General features: G+C 39.5%; 1 pseudogene; it reads right to left on the bottom strand.

Annotated features, from left to right (window-relative positions):
- Nucleotides 1–3414: 3414 nt before the first annotated feature.
- LOC101977538 (interferon-induced very large GTPase 1-like) lies at nucleotides 3415–8332 on the bottom strand (annotated as a pseudogene).
- Nucleotides 8333–8632: the final 300 nt, after the last annotated feature.

Genomic DNA, 8632 nt, shown 5'->3' with positions numbered 1-8632 from the left:
ATACCCATTCATAAATCAGGCAAATAAAAAAACGAAAAATCTTTATAACCCTTTTTTTAAGTGGATTTCCACTGGTTGTAAGAGGTGGTTCAAATACATATTAAAAGTTTTATTGGATTTAACGAGTTGAGGAATTTAAAATACAGTTAATTAAATTTTTATGAGATTTCATTAAAAGGCAGGCCTGCTTTAATGGATAAATAAAATCTAGCAATGATGAAAACATTATGAAATTAAATTATTTTAGACTGCAGGCTTTCTGTCTTAGTAATTGTCAGATTTATTTTTAATAGCATCCCCCCCAAAACAAAAAATAATCTATTAAAAAGCGAAATTAGAATACCTCTTATTGACCTTTCAATTTTTCCTTTAATTCTGGCTCTAGTTTATCTGTAGAGAAAATGGGGGAGAGCGATTGTGGCTATTGAGTTTTACTGTACACGCAGGAGTTTGTTGGTTCGACCTTTAGTCTGTAAAGTTATCTTTTGACTAGCGAGTATTTAACTGGGAAAGTAAAAGTGTGGCAGAGTCTTATTGAATTAGAAGAAAAAAAAAATGTTAGCTGTTTGACGCAGGCACGGAGGAGCAGGGGCCAGGAGAAGGAACTTCCTGTTTGGAAAGGCCCTGCCTTGCCGCGGAAGCCAGGGAACCAGATTGGAAAGAAACCCTGGGGAATTGAATGTCTTTTGTTTTGGACAGCTGAAAAGTCGCCAACGGTGAGTGGTCTGAGCTGCTGCGGGATCTAAAATTTCCCCGGTGGCACGGGTGCCTTCGATTTGCCTCTTTTTCCCCCGAGTTTTCCCCGCAGCTGGGGCTGCCTCCTGCGAGTTAGAATACTGGCAGCTCTGGGGCTGGGAGTTGCCCTGTCTCCTTGGGGTGAACACTCAGAGAGTTTTTCCTGAGGCCGCCTGTGGCTGCTATTTGCCTCGTCTGGGGTTAGAATTAAGGTAATATTGACTCCATATAATCGGTTTGTTTCTGTCTGTTTGGTGCAATATTTTATTTAATTTTTATTCCCACAGTAAATAATCCCCACCCGAAAGGCAGGCTCTAGCCAGCGGAATGCCAGTCACAGCAAGAGTTCCTTTAGGTTGCATCTGTTACTAAAGTTAGGTAGTACCGCCATCTCTCCTGCAGCATTCCTAGGACACAAAGAGATGCTGGCAATCTCCCTGGTGGGAGACGTGCCTCAGTTTGAATCCATCAAGTTTGTCACCATACTTTTGAGAACTGCAGAAGCTGTGCCTTCTCTCTATGAAGTTATTCTAACAAAGATTTTAAGTAGAGTTAGATAGAATTTTCTCTTTTAAGGAGTTTGCCCCAGTTTAATATGAGGCTATGTAAAAATTCACTTTAACCCCCTCCACACTCTTTCCAAATTGGGATGCTTCTTATACTTTGAGAGGGGATGGCTTTTGTATTTCCTCCTGTTCAGGCGCCAGATATTAGGAGGTGGCCAGCACCCTACCTGGGCAGTTTTCTGCTCAGTAGGGGATGAGCCACCTGAGAAAATGAAAATCTGAAATAGTGAAGAATAAGAGGCAGAGTCAGAAAAATCGTTTCAAAAGGAAGCGGAGTGTCTTATAGATCCAGTCCACATAGCTCCAACTGAACACCTGAAAACAAGGCTCCAGTCCTTTATTTAAGGGACACTATATCAAAGGCAAAGATAAAGTTTCAGTGGATAAAGTCTTGCTTCATGATGTCTTAGAGTCAACAGGGTGTTTGGCATCTTGGCAAGCCACACCCATTTTCTCTTGAGAGGCTGAGTGGCTTTGTGGTTCCAGTAAGTGACTGGATCTCTAGTGCTGTGTGTAACCTGGAGCACAGCTGGATAGGTATTCACATGTATTTGGGTGTCTCATCTATAGGACTGCCACTGGGAGCTCCCAGATACCAGATGATACCAGCATTCAAGAACAATATGTAGCCTTCATATGTGGCCTTTAAAAAACCCTTTATTTCAAGTGACCAAGTAAGTTTTGTTTTTGTTGTTAATCTCAACTGAACTCAGTCTCATTTTAGTATGGGAGATTATTTTTATGTAAGGATAAATGAACTAGTTAAAATTATGCCCTATCCATGTTTTTATAAGATCTATTTTTCAATAAAATATTTACATTTTGTTTTTAAGGATTATCACATATTTGTAAAATACTTTGTATTGCTCTGTCATATATAACAAAAGTTAAATGACAAATGAACCTATATAAATCAATTTGCATTTAAATTTAATTTTATGTAATTATTTTAGTGACAGAGAAAGCACATATACAAGACATAAAACTCTCAAGTGTCTTGTGAACAGATATGTAAAGAACTCCTATAAAATCAACACAAAATTAAAGTGGATGAGACAAGCAAGCATTTTACAAAAGTGACTATCTAAACAGTCAAGAGTATTTAAAATGCACAACTTCATTTTGAAGAAGAGAAATGCATATCAAAAGCATATTAAAATGATGTTTTCTACAGCAGAATGGCAAAAATTATAAGGAATAAAACCAAATGTTGGTAATAAAAGTAGAAACTAGAACTGTCACACATTGCTGGTAAGGATATATGGTGGTTCACACGCTTAATTTTTTTTAACAACTGATAATCAATTAATTAAAACAGTTGACTTAGTCACATAATTACACATCCTGAAGACTATATTTTCAAATGTAAATTCCCACAGAGTCCAAGTTGAATCTGATTGTTAATGAACCTCTGATGAGACTACTTCAGCTATTAATGTTTTTCTAGTAAAACTTTATTCAAAGCAAAGGAATAGGGAACTTGGGATAGGCAGCATAACATGACATAACATAAATGACACAGAGTACTTACTCCATGTATAGCATTGTCCTTCATGTCTTGTAGATAGGCATTCATTTATTTAATGAGAACTTTATTGTTGCACTTTTAGGGTACCTGAGCAAACAGAGGCTAAATTATAAATCTGAGTTCTCACAGGAACTGCTACTACAAAGATAGCACTATTGGTAGTCATCACAAAAGTATGGTATGGTATAATATAATTTAATATTCCTACTCTTTGCATTTCACACTCATATGCTGAGAGCCACAGCCGAGTCTGTATGGCTCCTGGGCATTTTGCCAACAGTATTGATTGACAGGCGAGGCATTATCCGCCTCTGCCACTACTTTTGCGTTCTTGCGCTATTTTTGGACTTCTTGCGCTATTTTGAGTTCTCACGGGGATTCCCCTGGCGTTCCCATTGGTTGGCGAAGTGCAGGAGGAGGGATTTCCCGGGGAGCTATTTCCGGATGGGGGTTCCTGTAGGAGCCTCGTGGCTTTTCGGGAGGATTCCCCAGGAGCCTGTGTGAGGTTTTTCCTGCAGTTAAAAAATAAAGTTTGTTCCTGCTTCAGTGGCTCGTGATTTGTGCCCAGCCAGACTGCGGCACTCATATACTACAGCACTAATATCAAAGGTTGACTCATTGTTCAGAATTTACTAAAGAGTTGGAATTAAGAGAATGAGCATTCTGAGGGAAGGAGAAAAATGACAATTGTACATTTCATATACCTTTCTCTAGTGTCCAAAAGAAAAGCACCCAAAACATAAGGATGTCAATATTTGGATATACCCCATTCCCTACATGTTACTGGATTAACTGTCTCTAAGAAAAAGAGATCTCCTTCAAAATTTCTCAGAGCAATTTTTCATCATTTCTCAGTAACAAACATTTTTATTTATTTTTTTAAGGTACTCGGGATTAAAGTCAAGGGCATTCAACCACTGAGCCACCTCCTCAGCCCATTTTGTATTTTATTTTGAGACAGGGTGAGTTTGTGCCACAGAAAATCAACAAAAGACGTGATAGAGGTTGTACTTTGGCAGGATATCTTGAAACTCATGAAAAAATCATTTTTCTTGCTTTCTAGATAGTTTATGGGATCGTTTTCTGTCTTAAATGATCTGTGCATTTCCTTAAAATGTTTTGATGCTCTATGAAATAAACACCAACATAATTTGATTTTGTATTCACTGGTAAATATATATCTGACTTTAGTGAGTACAGAATTCACTTCATTTTCTATTACTCTCAGGATTTTATGGAAGTCACTTTGATCATAATCACGTTGTTGACTCCAAATGCTGTTAATCGTTTCATCAAATCTTGAAAAAATATGTTCAGTAGTCATAGTAATTGACACCTTATCACAGGCTTCTAAGTTCTTTGAAAAAGTGCAATATTCTGTACACATCTTGACATGTTTTCCAAAATCTATTTGAAAATCTTCTCCAGTATTTCTCTTTAGTTTTTCCACTATGTTTTTCTCCTTTTTGAAAGGATGTTTTCAGCATCCACATCAATGTTAGGCTCTACAGATTGAGGGACATTTGAGGACACTTCACAGACCCATTTTCTCCAAAGTTGGTTCAATTTCTCACGTAAATCTTCATCACTCAATTCTTTTCCTTTTACACTAAAAGCCAATTTTTGGCTCCTCTAAAATAATTTATTTTGATATACCTTCTTTTTCCGTTCCAATTGTTCTTGGCTTTTTTTGAGACTAATAAGTTCATTGGCTTTTCTTCTAGTGTCTGAAATAAGTAAGTCTTAAGGACTAGCAGCTTATTTTCAAAATGGGATTTCCACTGGATGAGTATATAACTCTCTGTGTCTTCAGTAAAATATTTTTCAAATTCTTGCTTGATGGTTTCATATTTCTTTACAACTGGATCCTCAATCATGCTTGTTGTAAGTGTCAGAATTTTTCTATTCTGAATCTGATTGTAAAGCTGGTTCTGCAAGTCCAACATGTGACTCCGGAGCTCTCATGTCCAGTGATTATACATGGTTTCCAGTTTGCACATGGCCACGACCTGTCATGTGTTCCTGAAACTGAAAATGAAGTTCTCACTTACCAGGGCTCTCCACAAATCTTGAACTCTGAATTCTATGTCTGATATCCTCATGATACGTCCTCTGAATTCCTGTTTGTCAGTCCAAAGGATTCTACTTTTCAGTTCCTGGACATTGTGGCTATATCTAATAATGGGAGGGGCCATGGGGGGATTGCCATCCCAGAGGTGAGCAAAGTAGAACACATGCTGTTGACATCAAACTTGATGACATCATTGAAGCAGGTTACATCTGAGCATTCTTCTTGTTTAGCATCAAGTGCAGCCATTTCATCTAGCCTCTGCTCTAACCGCCTTCATCCTTCTGTAGTTTGGTCTTTAGCTGTCATCTCTCCTACATTCAAATGCACAAATATGCAAGTTGGGGAGATTTTCACTTATTTCATCCTCAGAAAGGCTTGGACACCTATCTGTAGGATATCTTGCATTTCTCATGGATTCTCCCCAAATATATTGACCAGAGTCAAGTTTGCAAGTCCAATGACAAAGGTACCTAACTCATTGTCCCAATTCTGGGACTTGTTGCTGAGTTCTGGGGCCCGAAGTCCTTCTGTGTCTACAATAAGCACAAAGTCGAAGCCAAGTTCCTCTCTGGATGACTCATCCACCTTAAGGAACAGCATATATGCCCCCTTGGTACACCTGCCTGCACTTCTGAACTTACAGTGAACTCAGTCCTAAAAGAGCATTCATCAGAGTGGACTTACCAGAGCTCTGCAGGCCAAGGACAGAGAGAACAAAATTTGTCTCCAAATTTCTCAGAGACCTTATCAAGAACAGCTGCCAACTACTTTAGGGGCACATAGGAAGCATCTCCATCCATCAGCTCTATGGGGACACCAGCTATCATCAGGTCTGCAGCAATTTGGGGAAGGGAGAGAAAAATTGTCTCTCTTTTGGCAGAAGTTTCTTCCAGAGCTTCATAAATCTGGCCAACTTCTCTGAGAAATTGCTCAATTCCCAAGGTACAGTCAGTTATCTCAGTAGATATGGCTTCTATTTTATTTTGCCAGAGTTTTAAGTTGCTGGTTTGGGATTTTTGCTTTTCTGTTTGTTCATTTGACCACAAATGAATTAGTTTTTCATGCAAGTTTTCCAAATGCTCTGCAGTCAGGCTATCCAAAAACACACTCATCCATTGCAAGAAGTAGAGTCTAGTGTGAGTTTCTGAATATTCATGGAGAATTTGAAAGAGAAATCCCATTATATCTTTAAGAGGAAATACTCTTGTCAACTGCTGATGTCGTATTATTTGTTTATCTGTCTCAACATCACTCTTGTGTTGTTCAATGCTTCTATTCCCCTCTTCTCTCAAATGACACAGTTCTTTGTCCTTCTTACACCAAAGATGCCATAGTTGCCCCTGAAGGGGTAGAATTTTTTCCTTCATCTGAGACAACTCTGTTTCTTTTAGTAGGTCCATGATAGTGTCAGCCTTTGTTTGGATTCCTTGCAATTTTTCTGGTCTTCATCAATAAGAAATCCTTGCTGGTGAGCAATTTGAGAACAGTCATCTAGGCTGAGAGCTGTGTCAGAGAGCGCTAGCAAAGTCTGATGGTAGTTATGAGCTCTTCCTTAATTCTGCCTCATTTCTATTCCTGAGGCCAATTTTCACTCTTCTACCACCATTATTGGCTTTGGATTTTTCTTTGTCAACAAGTAAGCAGATCAGAGGTCTTGATGATTGCCACAGGTCACGGACTATTTTTTTGTTTTCTTTACTTTCACCAGAAGCAGACATGAAGACCACAATGAGAGAAGAGACCTCCTGCAGGAAGGTGAGTTGCCTCTTATGTTTCTTTGCATCTCCATGAAGGTTCATGAAGGTCACACAGTTGTCAAACCTGTCCTCTTCCCCTCCAGGGCAGAACCAGCAGATTTCCACCACACCCCGCATCAAGAGGCAATTCTTGCTGATTTCTCTGCAGTGTCAATGGAAAAACACATCATGTTTATGTTCACTGAGAAGACAGTTCATGATCTGAGATTTGGAAGTAGACAGGCCATTGCCTACTCTAATGAAGGACTCAATGGGAGTGGAGACACGACACATGTGAAGATTCTTGTGACTGTTTCTTTCCTTGCTGCCGATTTCTCCTAATTTGTCTGAGAGACCAGAGAGAGAATTCAATTTGAGAAGTGCAGGGATTTGGCACCAGGAGGGGCAGGGCAAATTGACAGATGGATAATTTGGTCAAAATATATTTTCTAGCCAAATTATCTGCACAGTGAAAAATGGCCATCTGAATATCTGTGGGGTGAATGTCAGGCCTGGACTCTTTTCTCAAAGGATTAGTAAGACTATCACCATCTTCAAAAAAGTGTTCATGAGGATCAATAGCCTCATTTTCCTGTTTGGAGGCACCTGAAGAGACCTGATGTTCTATATTTTCATCATCTTTGAAGACCTGGTACCTCAGTCCATAATCCAGCATCAGTAGCTTCTGAAGGATATAGAAGGGAAGTTCCTGTTCACATTTGGGCTGGGTGTTGCACACAGAAGTCTTGTAGATTAAATGGAAGTCAACTCTACTCATCCTTTTTGAGTAGTAATGTTCTAGGCCAAGACACTGGAGTAAACTATAAAGGCTTTGTTTTCTATCACTTCACTTGTGTTATTTGCATTAATATTTGATTCACAGGGCTTTTTTTTTCCATTTTCCTCCTGGATCTGTGCACTGAGGACAGTCAGAGCAGTGTAGTTGTCTTCAGGCAGTTAGCTATCTTAAGGGGATCTTTAAAGTCACATCTGTGACTAGAGAGGATGATGTCCCAAACGGGCACCAGCTGAAGTCCCTGGTCAATGACATACCAGGTTTGATTGTTGGAACTAAGGCCAGCTTTCCACTGGACAAGGCCATCTGCTTCTGTTGGGCCACCTATCTGGGCTACAGATAGCTGGATTTTGGTTTGAAGATTTTGTAAAATTTGGCTTTGGAAGACTGTTTTGCAATGTGAGTCTGACACACTCATATCCCCAGCATATTTTACTGCATAGCCATTGTAGCTTCCCCTTTTGTAAATATCCAGGGCCTCTGCTGCCTACTGCTTCACATCAGCCAGCTGGTCACTTTGGAATCCCTCTGAAATAGCCTTCCATCCAGAATCCTCCCAGGTGTATAGGGCCTTGGTTTACATGAGAGCCAAACCTATAGAAGAAAATTCCAGTCCTCTCTTTCAAAAAGGGGATGTTGTCTGTGTCTGCCATCTGATCCAAGACTTCTTCCATGTATTTCAATTCCTGAAGGGCAGGCTTGGATAACTGAAGCTCATTCATGTGAAAGTAGCAGGAGGCCAGAGGGACATAGTAGAACTTGGTTGAGCAGAAATACGGACACTTAGAACTTGCTTGTTGTGTTTCCTTGGATTCTGAATGCTTGCTTTTATACATTTCCAGTCTCCATTGGAATTCCCCAGCCTCCACCATAGGTAGAGGCACTTACACTGAAGCCCATCTTTTCTTTTTCTTTTCTTTTTTTCTTTTTTTTAATTGGTTGTTCACAACATTACAAAGCTCTTGATATATCATATTTCATACATTAGATTGAAGTGGGTTATGAACTCCCAATTTTTACCCCAAATGCAGATTGCAGAATCACGTCGGTTACACATCCACAATTTTACATAATGCCCTATTAATAACTGTTGTATTCTGCTACCTTTCCTATCCCCTACTATCCCCCCTCCCCTTCCCTCACATCTTCTCTCTGTACCCCATCTACTGTAATTCATTGCTCTCCTTGTTTATTTTCCCA

Source organism: Ictidomys tridecemlineatus, chromosome 4, assembly GCF_052094955.1.
Source record: "Ictidomys tridecemlineatus isolate mIctTri1 chromosome 4, mIctTri1.hap1, whole genome shotgun sequence".
Lineage (NCBI taxonomy): Eukaryota > Metazoa > Chordata > Mammalia > Rodentia > Sciuridae > Ictidomys > Ictidomys tridecemlineatus.
Note: the sequence above shows the minus strand (reverse complement) of the source record. Positions and strands in the feature narration are given on the sequence as shown.